Source organism: Cetorhinus maximus, chromosome 8 (genome assembly GCF_964194155.1).
Source record: "Cetorhinus maximus chromosome 8, sCetMax3.hap1.1, whole genome shotgun sequence".
NCBI classification, from domain to species: Eukaryota; Metazoa; Chordata; class Chondrichthyes; order Lamniformes; family Cetorhinidae; genus Cetorhinus; species Cetorhinus maximus.
In genome coordinates this window covers 130362296-130374339 of record NC_135886.1, presented here as the reverse complement: position 1 = coordinate 130374339, position 12044 = coordinate 130362296, and the positions used below count along the sequence as shown (strand labels likewise).

At 43.4% G+C, this 12044-nt stretch overlaps 1 long non-coding RNA gene across 1 annotated transcript; it reads right to left on the bottom strand.

Annotated features, from left to right (window-relative positions):
* Positions 1-263: 263 nt before the first annotated feature.
* Positions 264-7631, bottom strand: LOC144683982 (uncharacterized). The gene is made up of 2 exons (XR_013577376.1): positions 7327-7631; positions 264-496 (listed from the first exon to the last, which is right to left on the bottom strand). It is a non-coding gene; the product is annotated as an uncharacterized LOC144683982 (long non-coding RNA).
* Between the last annotated feature and the right edge of the window lie 4413 nt (positions 7632-12044).

The following is a 12044-nucleotide window of genomic DNA, read 5'->3' as shown; positions in this document are numbered from 1 at the left end:
TTATAATCGCTTGACCTCAGATTAAGTCTTCAGAGAGCACAGCTTTGAATTACTCTAGCCATGGCAATCAGGTTTCAGCATTTGTGCTCATAAATGCAGGTCTTTTTCTTTCTTCTAATAGAAATACAAGTTAGATATATAGGTTGGAGCTAATGGGACTCTTCGTTCTCTGCTAACATTTAGGACATTTTGACTCGCTTTGGACAAATTTCAATTTGGGCAAACTAACTTCCTCATTAGTTACATAATAGTTTGCAAGAATGTGGAGTAGTTTCAACTTCGCATTGAAACAAACTGTTGTTTAATTGATCTGAATGAACTCAGTTGCCAATGTAACTAAAATACAATAATTAAATGCATTGTCCAGGTGAAGCAACCTCAGATTCCATTTTTAAAATTCTTTCACGCGAAGGTGGCGGTGAGCTGCCTTCTTCATCTGCTGCAGTTCATGTGGTGTAGGTACACCCACGGTGCTGTTAGGGAGTGTGGCTTGTTACTAGATGGAATAGACACAGTTCATGTTATCATTCGCAGTATAATTGAGGTACAATGCCCCATTAAATTGTTTCTTCGATCATCTAACTGGATACCAGAACAACAACAATAACTTGTATTTATATAGTGCCCTTAATGGAATAAAACATCCTAGGGTGCTTCACTTGTGTATTACAAGATATGACACTGAGCCACAAAAGGAGAGATTAGGGCAAATGACCAAAAGATTGGTCAAAGGTTTTAAGGATAATTTAAAAGAGGGGAGGGGTGGCATAGTAAAGAGGCAGAGGGGTTTAGGGAAGAAATAATAGGGCTAGGACCAGCTAAAGGCACAGTTACCAACGGCGGAGTGATTGAAATTGAGCATACCCAAGAGGCCCGAATTGGAGGAGTATAAATATCTGAGGGTTGTGGGGCTGGAGGAGATTACAGAGTTAGGGAGGGGTGAGGCCATGGAGAGATTTGTAACCAAGAGTGAGAATGTTAATATGAGGCATTGCTTAAAAAAGGGTCAATGTAGGCCAGCAAGCACAAGGGTGATACTTAGGTGGCACTTGGTGCCAGGCTTCCGATATTACATAAGATAGTATCGACAGCATAAAAACATGGCATAAATTCGTTGCCAGGACAAATATAGCATTGACCAGTCTCCCCTTTGGCTCTCCAAAGCAAATTGTACGATATAAGGTGTAACCAAGTGGTTAGATAACTGTGGTTACACACCAAATGTCCATTTATCCTTCATCCAGTGTAAGCTGTGAGAAGTGGTGTAGCAACAATTTTCAAAGTGGCTACACAACAACATGCATGATATTTATTTTCTAAGGTTCCGAGAGCATGCACCACCTTCCCTCCCAAAAAATATTAATTTTTGATACATTATTTGGTCAGTTTTCCATCAGTTGGGTAGACTTTTATGTTCTGTCACATACAGGATTGGACACGCGAAAACCTACCCTTAGTAAGGCAAACAAAAACAATTAGATTTTTGAACAATGTGCATTGTGATAACCTATTACCGGTAAAACTGACTCTTATTTCAAATTGTTCTTTACTACCACTAGTTGCTTTGAATTCAGAAATTACAGTTCATGATATTAGCAGACAGACGCGTAATAAATATGTACAATATTCTTCTGACTGCTATTGCAAAACAGATGTTTTCTCAGTAATAGCACCTATACTTTCATTCTAAAATGAATCGATGATGATATGGCAGTAGAGAATAAAAAAATTACTGAATCGGCATGCAGCCTTGTCAATGCACAATTAACCCTGTCGGCTCCACAAACCTGTTCCCCAATTCCCGAGGCATATCTGTAGTTTAGAAAGCTTCACACTCGCAATGCAAAGCTCTGCACTGGGAAGGTGTGTTTGTAGGGTACTCTCTAGTGAATAAATCTGTGGAAGAAATATTCATGAGAACTAACTATAAAGCGCTAAATTTAATTTTTCATACTTAAGACTATGGCAGTTTGATATACTGCGGTATGCCGAGCAGACCATCTAGAAAGAAAGAACTTGCATTGATATAGTGCCTTTTGTGACCTCAGAATGCCCAAAGCACTTTACAGCCAATTAAGTATTTTTTTTTGTATACTGTTATTAATATAGGAACTACAGCCCCACAGTGAGCCAGCACACACTCGACTCTCCCTCCAGCAGCACCGCCGCACCCTTTTTCAAAGCTGCGCGTGCCCCCAGTTTCATTTTATTCTTCGCCTCATCCGTCGCCTCAACAAGAAACTTTTTCTCTTTCTCTCAAGTGCTAAGGAACGCAAGCTCCAACAACTCATCGACTCCAACACCCATCTGGGACCCTCCACCCCTGCTTGTCCCTCCATCCTCACCCCATCTTCCAATCCCAGCCCCAGCCGCGTATTCACTATACCCCCTGACCTTCCCCTTTCCGATGCTGAACGTTCAGTGCTCAGCAAAGGACTTAGTTTCATACCCTTACGCCCTCATCTCAATGAATTTCGGGCTCGGCATGATGCTGAACTCTTCTTCCGCCGTCTTCGTCTCCGTGCTCACTTCTTTGGGCAGGAGTCCTCTCCCTGTTCAACGGATCCTTTTACCCACCTCCAATATTCTCCCTCCACTTGGACCCCTCCCTCTGGATTCTTACCTTCTCTTGATCTTTTCATTCAGAACTGTCGGCGTGACATTAGCCGTCTCAATTTCTCTGCTCCTCTCACCCATTCTAATCTGTCTCTCTCTGAACTCACTGCACTCCGTTCTCTCAGGTCCAAACCCAACATTGTCATCAAACCCGCTGACAAGGCTGGTACTGTTGTTGTCTGGCGCATTGACCTCTACCTCGCGGAGGCTGAGCGTCAACTCGCAGACATTTCCTCCTACCTCTCCCTGGACCATGACCCCACCACAGAACATCAAGCCATTGTTTCCAGGACTGTCACTGACCTCATCTCCTCTGGAGATCTTCCTCCCACAGCTTCCAACTTGATAGTCGCCCAACCTCGGACGGCCCGCTTCTACCTCCTACCCAAAATCCACAAACAGAACTGTCCTGGCAGACCGATCGTGTCAGCCTGTTCCTGCCCCACGGAACTCATTTCTCGTTATCTTGACTCCCTTCTCTCTCCCCTTGTCCAGTCCCTTCCCACCTACATCCGTGATTCCTCTGACACCTTACGTCACATCAACAATTTCCAGTTCCCTGGCCCCAACCGCTTCCTCTTCACCATGGATGTCCAATCCCTCTACACCTCCATCCCCCACCAGGATGGTCTGAGGGCCCTTAGCTTCTTCCTTGAACAGAGGCCGCAACAATCCCCATCCACCACTACTCTCCTCCGTCTGGCTGAACTTGTTCTCACACTGAACAATTTCTCCTTTAACTCCTCTCACTTCCTCCAAATAAAAGGTGTGGCTATGGGTACCCGCATGGGCCCCAGCTATGCCTGTCTCTTTATGGGGTATGTGGAACATTCCTTGTTCCAGTCCTACTCCGGCCCCCTCCCACAACTCTTTCTCCGGTACATCGATGATTACTTCGGTGCTGCTTCATGCTCTCGTCGGGACCTGGAAAAATTTATTAATTTTGCTTCCAATCTCCACCCCTCCATCATCTTCACATGGTCCATCTCTGACACTTCTCTTCCCTTCCTTGACCTCTCTGTCTCAATTTCTGATGATAGACTGTCCACCAATATCCATTACAAGCCTACTGGCTCCCACAGCTACCTCGACTACAGCTCCTCACACCCCGCTTCTTGGAAAGACCCCATCCCATTCTCTCAGTTCCTTCGCCTCCGTCGCATCTGTTCTGATGACGCTACCTTCAAAAGCAGCTCCTCTGACATGTCCTCCTTCTTCCTTAACCGAGGTTTTCCATCCACGGTCGTTGACAGGGCCCTCAACCGTGTCCGGCCCATATCCCGCGCATCCTCCCTCACGCCTTCTCCTCCCTCCCAGAAACATGATAGGGTCCCCCTTGTCCTCACTTATCACCCCACCAGCCTCCGCATTCAAAGGATCATCCTCCGCCATTTCCCCCAACTCCAGCATGATGCCACCACCAAACACATCTTCCCTTCACCCCCCGACGGCATTCCGTAGGGATCGTTCCCTCCGGGACACCCTGGTCCACTCCTCCATCACCTCCTACTCCTCAACCCCCACTTATGGCACCTCCCCATGCCCACGCAGAAGATGCAACACCTGCCCCTTCACTTCCTCTCTCCTCACCCTCCAAGGGCCCAAACACTCCTTTCAAGTGAAGCAGCATTTCACTTGCATTTCCCCTAACTTAGTCTACTGCATTCGTTGCTCCCTATGCGGTCTCCTCTACATTGGAGAGACCAAACGCAAACTGGGCGACCGTTTTGCGGAACACCTGCCGTCTGTCCGCAAGAAAGACCCAAACCTCCCTGTCGCTTGCCATTTTAACACTCCACCCTGTTCTCTTGCCAACATGTCTGTCCTTGGCTTGCTGCATTGTTCCAGTGAAGCCCAACGCAAACTGGAGGAACAGCACCTCATCTTCCGACTAGGCACTTTACAGCCTTCCGGGCTGAATATTGAATTCAACAACTTTAGATCTTAAACTCCCCCTCCCCCCATCCCCACCCCGTTTCTTCCACCCCCCCCCACCCCCCCCCCGCTTTTTTTTCAATAATTTATATAGATTCTTCTTTCCCCACCTATTTCCATTATTTTTAAATCTAAAACTAAAACCTTGTTAGTCTTTCCACCCCACCCCCACTAGAGCTGTACTTTGAATATCCTGTCTTCCATTCTTAATTAGCACTTTTCTCAGACAAATATCACCACCTTCAACACCTCTTTGACCCTTTTGTCTGTGACATCTTTTGATTATCTGCTCATCTCCACAATCACCACACCCTCAATGTCTCTCTCTCCCCCCACCCCACCCCCCCCCCCTCCACCCACCTTAAACCAATTTATATTTCTCCCTTCTTCTAACTATGCTTCAGTTCTGCCGAAGGGCCATGAAGGCTCGAAACGTTAACTGATTTCTTCTCCGCCGATGCTGCCAGACCTGCTGAGTTTTTCCAGGTAATTCTGTTTTTGTTTTGGATTTCCAGCATCCGCAGTAGCTTTTAGCTTTTTGTTTTTAGCCTTAATATGAACCAAAACAAAAACAAAAATACCTGAAAAAACTCAGCAGGTCTGGCAGCATCTGCAGAGAGGAGCACAGTTAATGTTTGGAGTCCGTATGACTCTTCAACAGAACTAAGGAAAAATAGAAAAGAGGTGAAATATAAGCTGGTTTAAGGGGTGGGGGGACAAGAAGAGCTGGATAAGAGGGCCAGTGATAGGTGGAGATAACCAAAAAATGTCACAGACAAAAGGACAAAGAGGTGTTGAAGGTGGTGATATTATCCAAGGAATGTGCTAATTAAGGGTAGAAAGCAGGACGAGCAAGGTACAGGTAGCCCTAGTGGGGGTGGGGTGGGGTGAAGGAATCGAAAAAGGCTAAAAGGTAGAGATAAAACAATGGATGGAAATACATTTTAAAATAATGGAAATAGGTGGGAAAAGAAAAATCTATATAAATTATTGGAAAACACAAAAAGGTGGGGGAAAAACGGAAAGTGGGTAGGGATGGAGGAGAGATTTCATGATCTAAAATTGTTGAACTCATATTCAGTCCGGAAGGCTGTAAAGTGCCTAGTCGGAAGATGAGGTGCTATTCCTCCAGTTTGCATTGCGTTTACAGCCTTCCGGACTGAATATTGAGTTCAACAATTTTAGATCATGAACTCTCTCCTCCATCCCCAACCCCTTTCTGATTTCCCCCCTCCTTTTTGTTTGTTCCAATAATTTATATAGATTTTTCTTTTCCCACCTATTTCCATTATTTTTAAATGTATTTCCATCCATTGTTTTATCTCTACCTTTTAGCCTTTTTCGATTCCTTCACCCCACCCCCACTAGGGCTATCTGTACCTTGCTCGTCCTGCTTTCTACCCTTAATTAGCACATTCCTTTAGATAATATCACCACCTTCAACACCTCTTTGTCCTTTTGTCTGTGACATCTTTTGGTTATCTCCACCAATCACTGGCCCTCTATCCAGCTCTTCTTGTCCACCCCCCCCCCACCCCCCCCAACCAGCTTATATTTCACCTCTTTTCTATTTTTCCTTAGTTCTGTTGAGTCATACAGCCTCCAAACGTTAACTGTGTTCCTCTCCACAGATGCTGCCAGACCTGCTGAGTTTTTCCAGGTGTTTTTGTTTTGGATTTCCAGCATCCGCAGTTTTTTTTGCTTTTATCTTAATATGAACCAAACCAGCTCGGAGGTGAATTCCAACTCCTATGTCAGCAAAGCCGAACTATAGGTCAAATTCCTATTACTGAGAAAACATCTAGACCGCTAAAACCAACAGTTGACAGTAGTTTGAAAACCACCTGAATTAGTTTGAATCACTGAAACAAAAACAGGAAAATGTCGGGAAAAACTCAAACAGGTCTGACAGCGTCTGTGGAGGGAGAAACAAAGTTAACGTTTCGAGTCCGTATGATTTTTTTTTCTAGAGAAGGGTCATACAGACTCGAAACGTTAACTCTGTTTCCCCCTCCACAGATGCTGAGTTTTCCCAGCAGTGTTCTGGTTTTGTTTCAGATTTCCAGTATTCGCAGCATTTCGCTTTTATCTCAGTTTGAATCATAGATCACACTTTCATACTGGCCACGGGGTGAGAATTCTGGAGGCGGCGCGTTACCAGGGAACTGAGATTTGAAACATGCGGTACATTGAGAGCTGACCTCACCAGAAATCCTGAGGTCCAGCTCATCGGAATAGAATTAACATGAGCCTTTTTCTACATTGGGCGAGGCGAGGCGAGGCGCGGCGAAAAGGGTCACAGACCGACCGGGAAAAGCAGCAGAGGGCAAGCGTGAAAAGGCAGGGGTTTTCCTGTTCACTGGAGTTACAATGAACTGATGGGTGTTCTGTACGTTTGAGTCTAATCACCGAAGGAAGCCGTTTACATTTTACAGACCAACCCAGAGGATAACCCACCCAGTGAGAACTCAAATCCGCCTTCAGAGGGATTGAAGGAGTACTCATGCCTGAGGCATGGAGATCCGCTCCAGATCACGAGGAAGTCTTATTGCGACTCAGACTCGGGGCGGTGGGAGTCAAATTTCATCCCAAAACGGAAACCAAACTGATTTAAGAGTCCGATGAATATCACATCGCTGAAAGGGACCTGCAGCAAATCCAAATTAAGAAGTGGTCCGTTCGCATCGGTGTGGAAACAAAATTATCGATGTGAAACGGGCAGTCCAACCACTTATTAACTAACAGTAAATCACTTTTTGGAAACTCCATTATTACCTTCATTTTGAACAATCAATACATTTCTACGCGCTTTTAGCGACCAGCAGCAAATAAGCTTTGTGCAGACACCGTTAGATGTTAAATAATTAATTGGCACTGGTGGTTATTTTTATTTTTGTGACTACTTTCTCCCCTGTTATATCCTGCAGGCATTGAAACCTTGCTGGTTCCAACCTCCGCTACATTTCCCAACTTGGCTACTTTTCATGTACAGTAGTGTGTGGGCATTGACAACAAAATAGTTAACAGGGTGTTCCTCCCTCGGGTGCTTTGCAAGGAAATCAAAACCGCCCTCATCTAAAGTGCACACAGATGCTCTTTCAACAGGGATTGCTCAAGAGTGAGAACCGTGTCTGATTTCCTCCCCCCCTACCCCGGCTCTCTGGTTTGAGATCCGCTAACTCAGCCCCAGAATGGGCGGGGATTGAACCTGGGATTGAACCTGGGTGTGTGCAGTAATGGACTGACTTGCTGACCCATGGGACAACCTGACAGTTCGAACTGAATTTTTGCTTTTCTTGGTTGTCGGTGGTTCATCTCCCTAGCGCTCTTCACATAGGGGGGGGGGCGGTGGAAAGGTTTGGAGCACCTAACCTTCCGTTTTGATGAGGAATAAGTCAGGTGGACGCTAAAGGCATAGTGGCACTGTTTAAAGTAGAACTAGGATTGTTAACCAATTTGTCTGGAGTCTCCAGAAATTGAAGATCAATCTCCAGGACACAGCAACCCTGGAGAAAAATCATCGGGATATTAACATTTTTTCCCATCATTCTCTTTGAACATTTCTCCTCGCCAGATATAAAAATATTGAAAAGGATGGGGGAGGTGGGGGGGGGGAGGCTGTTTGGCTGACAGTCAAGCATCATCCAATTGGGTACTGAGTCTTTTTTTTTGCTTTCCTATTGGTGTAGGAAGGCAGTAGGTCACAATGATGGATGTAATGGCCAATGAACGGCTGGAGCGTGGGGGTAAGTCATGTGGTGAAACATCCAGGAATACATTTAGTCACAGTTGGCAACTGTAACCCTGATTTGGACTTTGGACTAAATGGGGAGGGATAGTCAATACTGAGGAGTGCAACAAATTACAGGAGGGTATTAATAAACTTGTAGAATGGGAAAATAATTGCAGATAAAGTTCAGCACAGATGAATGAGGGGAACTTTGGTAGGAAGAATAGGGAGGTCACTTATTTCTTGGAAAGTGCAAGCTTAGGCGAGGGTAGAGGAACAACAAGAATGTGGTGTACAAATTACACCAATCACTGAAATTTGCATGACAGGTTAGCAAGGCCATTAAAAAAGCAAACTAGCCTTTAGAATCGATAAGTGGGGGAAGTTATGCTAAACCTGTATCAAACCTTGGTTAGACCACACTTAGAATACCACAGAGATAAGAACAGGAAGTGCTGGAAAGGTTCTGCAGATCTTGTAGCATCTGTGGAGAGAGAAGCAGAACTTTTGTTTTGAGTCCAATGTGACTCTTCTTTGGAACGCATGCACTGCATTCAGGTTGCCTTAATATAAAATGGATATGGAGGCATTGAAGAGTGGGGTAGAGAAGACCTACAAGGATGATACCAGAAATGCCTGGGCATACATACCAGGAGGGAATGAACAGTTTAGGACCCCCACCATAGTACACAGAGGGGCTGTAGCCCATGTAAAACCCCTCAGGATATGTGCAACAGAGAATGTTTGACATTAAATGTAATTGTACCTCATAAATTTAACCTGTAAAGGCAGGTGTAGTGAGAATTTATGATGAGAATGATGGTGCGGCTATCAGTGCTCACTTTTATAATGAAGAAATCTGACAGCAACATCTGGATTATGGATGTGTCTGGTTAAATGAGGAAATCTAGAAGTTGCTGTCAGAGGTATCTTACTCCTCCACAGAACATGGTGTTGTAGTCCTGGCCTATAGGCTTGGGCACTGAAATGAATGCGATGGTGTGGACTTGCTGTATTCACAGTAAAAACTGCAGAACAACCCTCGCTGGTCCTCCCTCCTGAAAAATGTGGAGTTTTATTTCTGTAGAGGAAAATTGCATTGAAGGTTAAAACTTGCTTTACTTCTTCTGTGTCTTTTATTTCTCTCCCTTGATCCTATCTTTATTTTCCAATCTTTATTTTGTTTTCGGTACATCATTTAAATCTAATTTATATTTCCTGCTTTATACCTCCTGTCTCAGTGAGGACACTTCAATCTGATTGATTGCTTGCCCTGTTCACAGCTGCCACAAATCCCCTATTGAAAGCACCTGAATGAGAGGAAATCTCCACTGACAATGCTGCAAAACATTTGTGGGCAGCAGTCAGTAAGTGAACATCGAGCAGCATTTCTTTGCCACAGAGAACAAAATCCAGGACTCTTATAGTTTCAATCAAATAAAATCTTTGTTCTTGTGGGTTTGAGGCCACAGAATGAGAACAACAGTAAAATGGTACTTAAATTAAAATAAAATATTTCTGGTAGCACTAGCATCGAATAGGCAATTTAGGAGAAATTTCTTTACGTAGCAAGTGATTAGAATGTGGAACACGCTACCACAAGGAGTAGTTGAGCAGGTGCATTTAAGGGGAAGTTAGATCAACACATAAGAAAGATATTAGATGAGGATAGGTGGTAGGAGACTCGTGGAGCATAAATATTGGGATAGACAGTTGGGCTGAATGTCCTCTTTTGGTGCTACACTTTCTATGTGATTCTATGTAATTTAATGCTGTATAAGAACAAAATATGTCGTAAACAGATTGGCATATTGCTTACTTGAGATTTTTGTTGGCACACTTGGGGGACCTGGTAAATATTTAATAAGAATAAACGAGACTTTGAGGCTGCTTTGTGATGTAATTCAAGACACAGCAATTGTAATTTCGTCTGATCAATTTATCCTGAACCGACCACAGTGCTCAAAGAAAATAGCCATTATTCAGAGTGAACCTGGGTATTTCTAGTTGTCCATTGCAAGTAAAGAGAGCACTTAATAGAGCCTCTGCCATCCTGTGTTAACTCAATGTTGTGACAATTTTGCAGTTCTTCCTTTTCCCTCCATGTTTGATGCTCTAACTACAAAGCTGAAAAGATCAATTCAGGACTCTACATCCAACAACCTGCTCTGAAAACTCTGCTCACACTTTGACAACTGTGACAAATTCCACCACTGCAGCTAAGACAACCCACAATATGCTAAAAAAAACCAACAACATTCTAAATCAAACCACTCATAACATTCTAAAAACAAAGGCCAACTCACTGTGTTCCAATGTTAACAGATCCTGCAAAAAAATTCCAGGATCCAGATCCTCTCCTTCACCAAAAACAAATTAGTTTTCTTCTTGAGCCATACCCTATCTGTGTACAAGCTTAATTGAAATCCTTCCATTAGTTTGAGATATATTGTTTACAAACAAATCAACAGACCGATAACATTACCTCCACCCATGTTCAGTGCTGCAGGTAATTATATCTATGAGCGGATCTCCTGTGGCATTGCTCGCCAATAGTGCAGGATGAGGAGTACAACTTTTGACCATCTACTATTTGTCCTGATGCAGCCTAAATACAGTAAGGGTTTGCCCATTGAATACAACAAATTTATTGAAGAAGTTTTTAACATAAAAATCTCTAGATAAAATATCACCTACATAAAAGATGCTGAAACATACAGGCTTCATTGGAATATTTATGATTTCTTAGCACTTCATATATTTAAGACGCAACCAAATTTATTATTTCTTCTTGAAAACTTATTCATTTTATTTACATGGTATTTTTTAAACTATGCCTCTCATGGTTTGGCAATAATTGCTAAAGACACATTTTATCGTACTTTCCTCCGTCCTGAAAACCTTTCTTTTTCTCATTGTTTTAATGACTTAAAATAATAAATAATATATTCTCCCTTACTTTCCATGGTGTGTAGACACTTCCTGCTGAAGTCAATGACTGCATGGGGCTCAGTACAGGATAGGTTATGGTTCAACAGAGCTTTGGATGAGTTGAAGTTTACAGAGGGTGAAGGATGGAAAGCCAGCCAGGAGAGCATTGGAATAGTTGAGTCTGGAGGTGGCAAAGGCATGGATGAGGATTTCAATGACAGATGGACTGAGGCAGAGATGGACAACTTTACTGTTGTGGAAGCCAATGATCTTCGTGATTAAGGATATAGGGTCAGATGATTAAACCAGAGACGTCAGTAAACAAAGTGGAGTTGAGTGGGGGGTATGAAATCAATGTTGAGAGCACAGGGTTTGTGGGAGGGACCAAAAGATGAAGGATTTGATCTTCCCAGAGTTTAGCTTGAGCTTACCCTAGCTCATCCAAGGCTGAATGGTCCAACAAAATCTCAATTATAAAATTCTCAACTTTGTTTTCAAATTCTTCTGACCTCAGCCCTCTTCATCTCTGCAAACTCCTCAATCGCAACAACCCTCAGAGATATTTGTGTTCTTTCAGTTTGGGCCTCTTGCACATCCCCAATTTTAACAACTCCACCGTTAGGGGCCATCCCTTCAGCTGCAAAGTGTTAAGGGTTCTAAATAAATGCAATTTTGTTGTTTGCAAATGGTCTCTTCACAATGTGCTTCTCTACTGTTGACAGAGAATAAGAGCATGAACTATAGAATATTTTTCATCTCCTTCACAGTCAATTAATTACTTCAGAAGTGTAGTCGCTGTTGTAATACAGTCATTATAAAGGGCAAACCATTG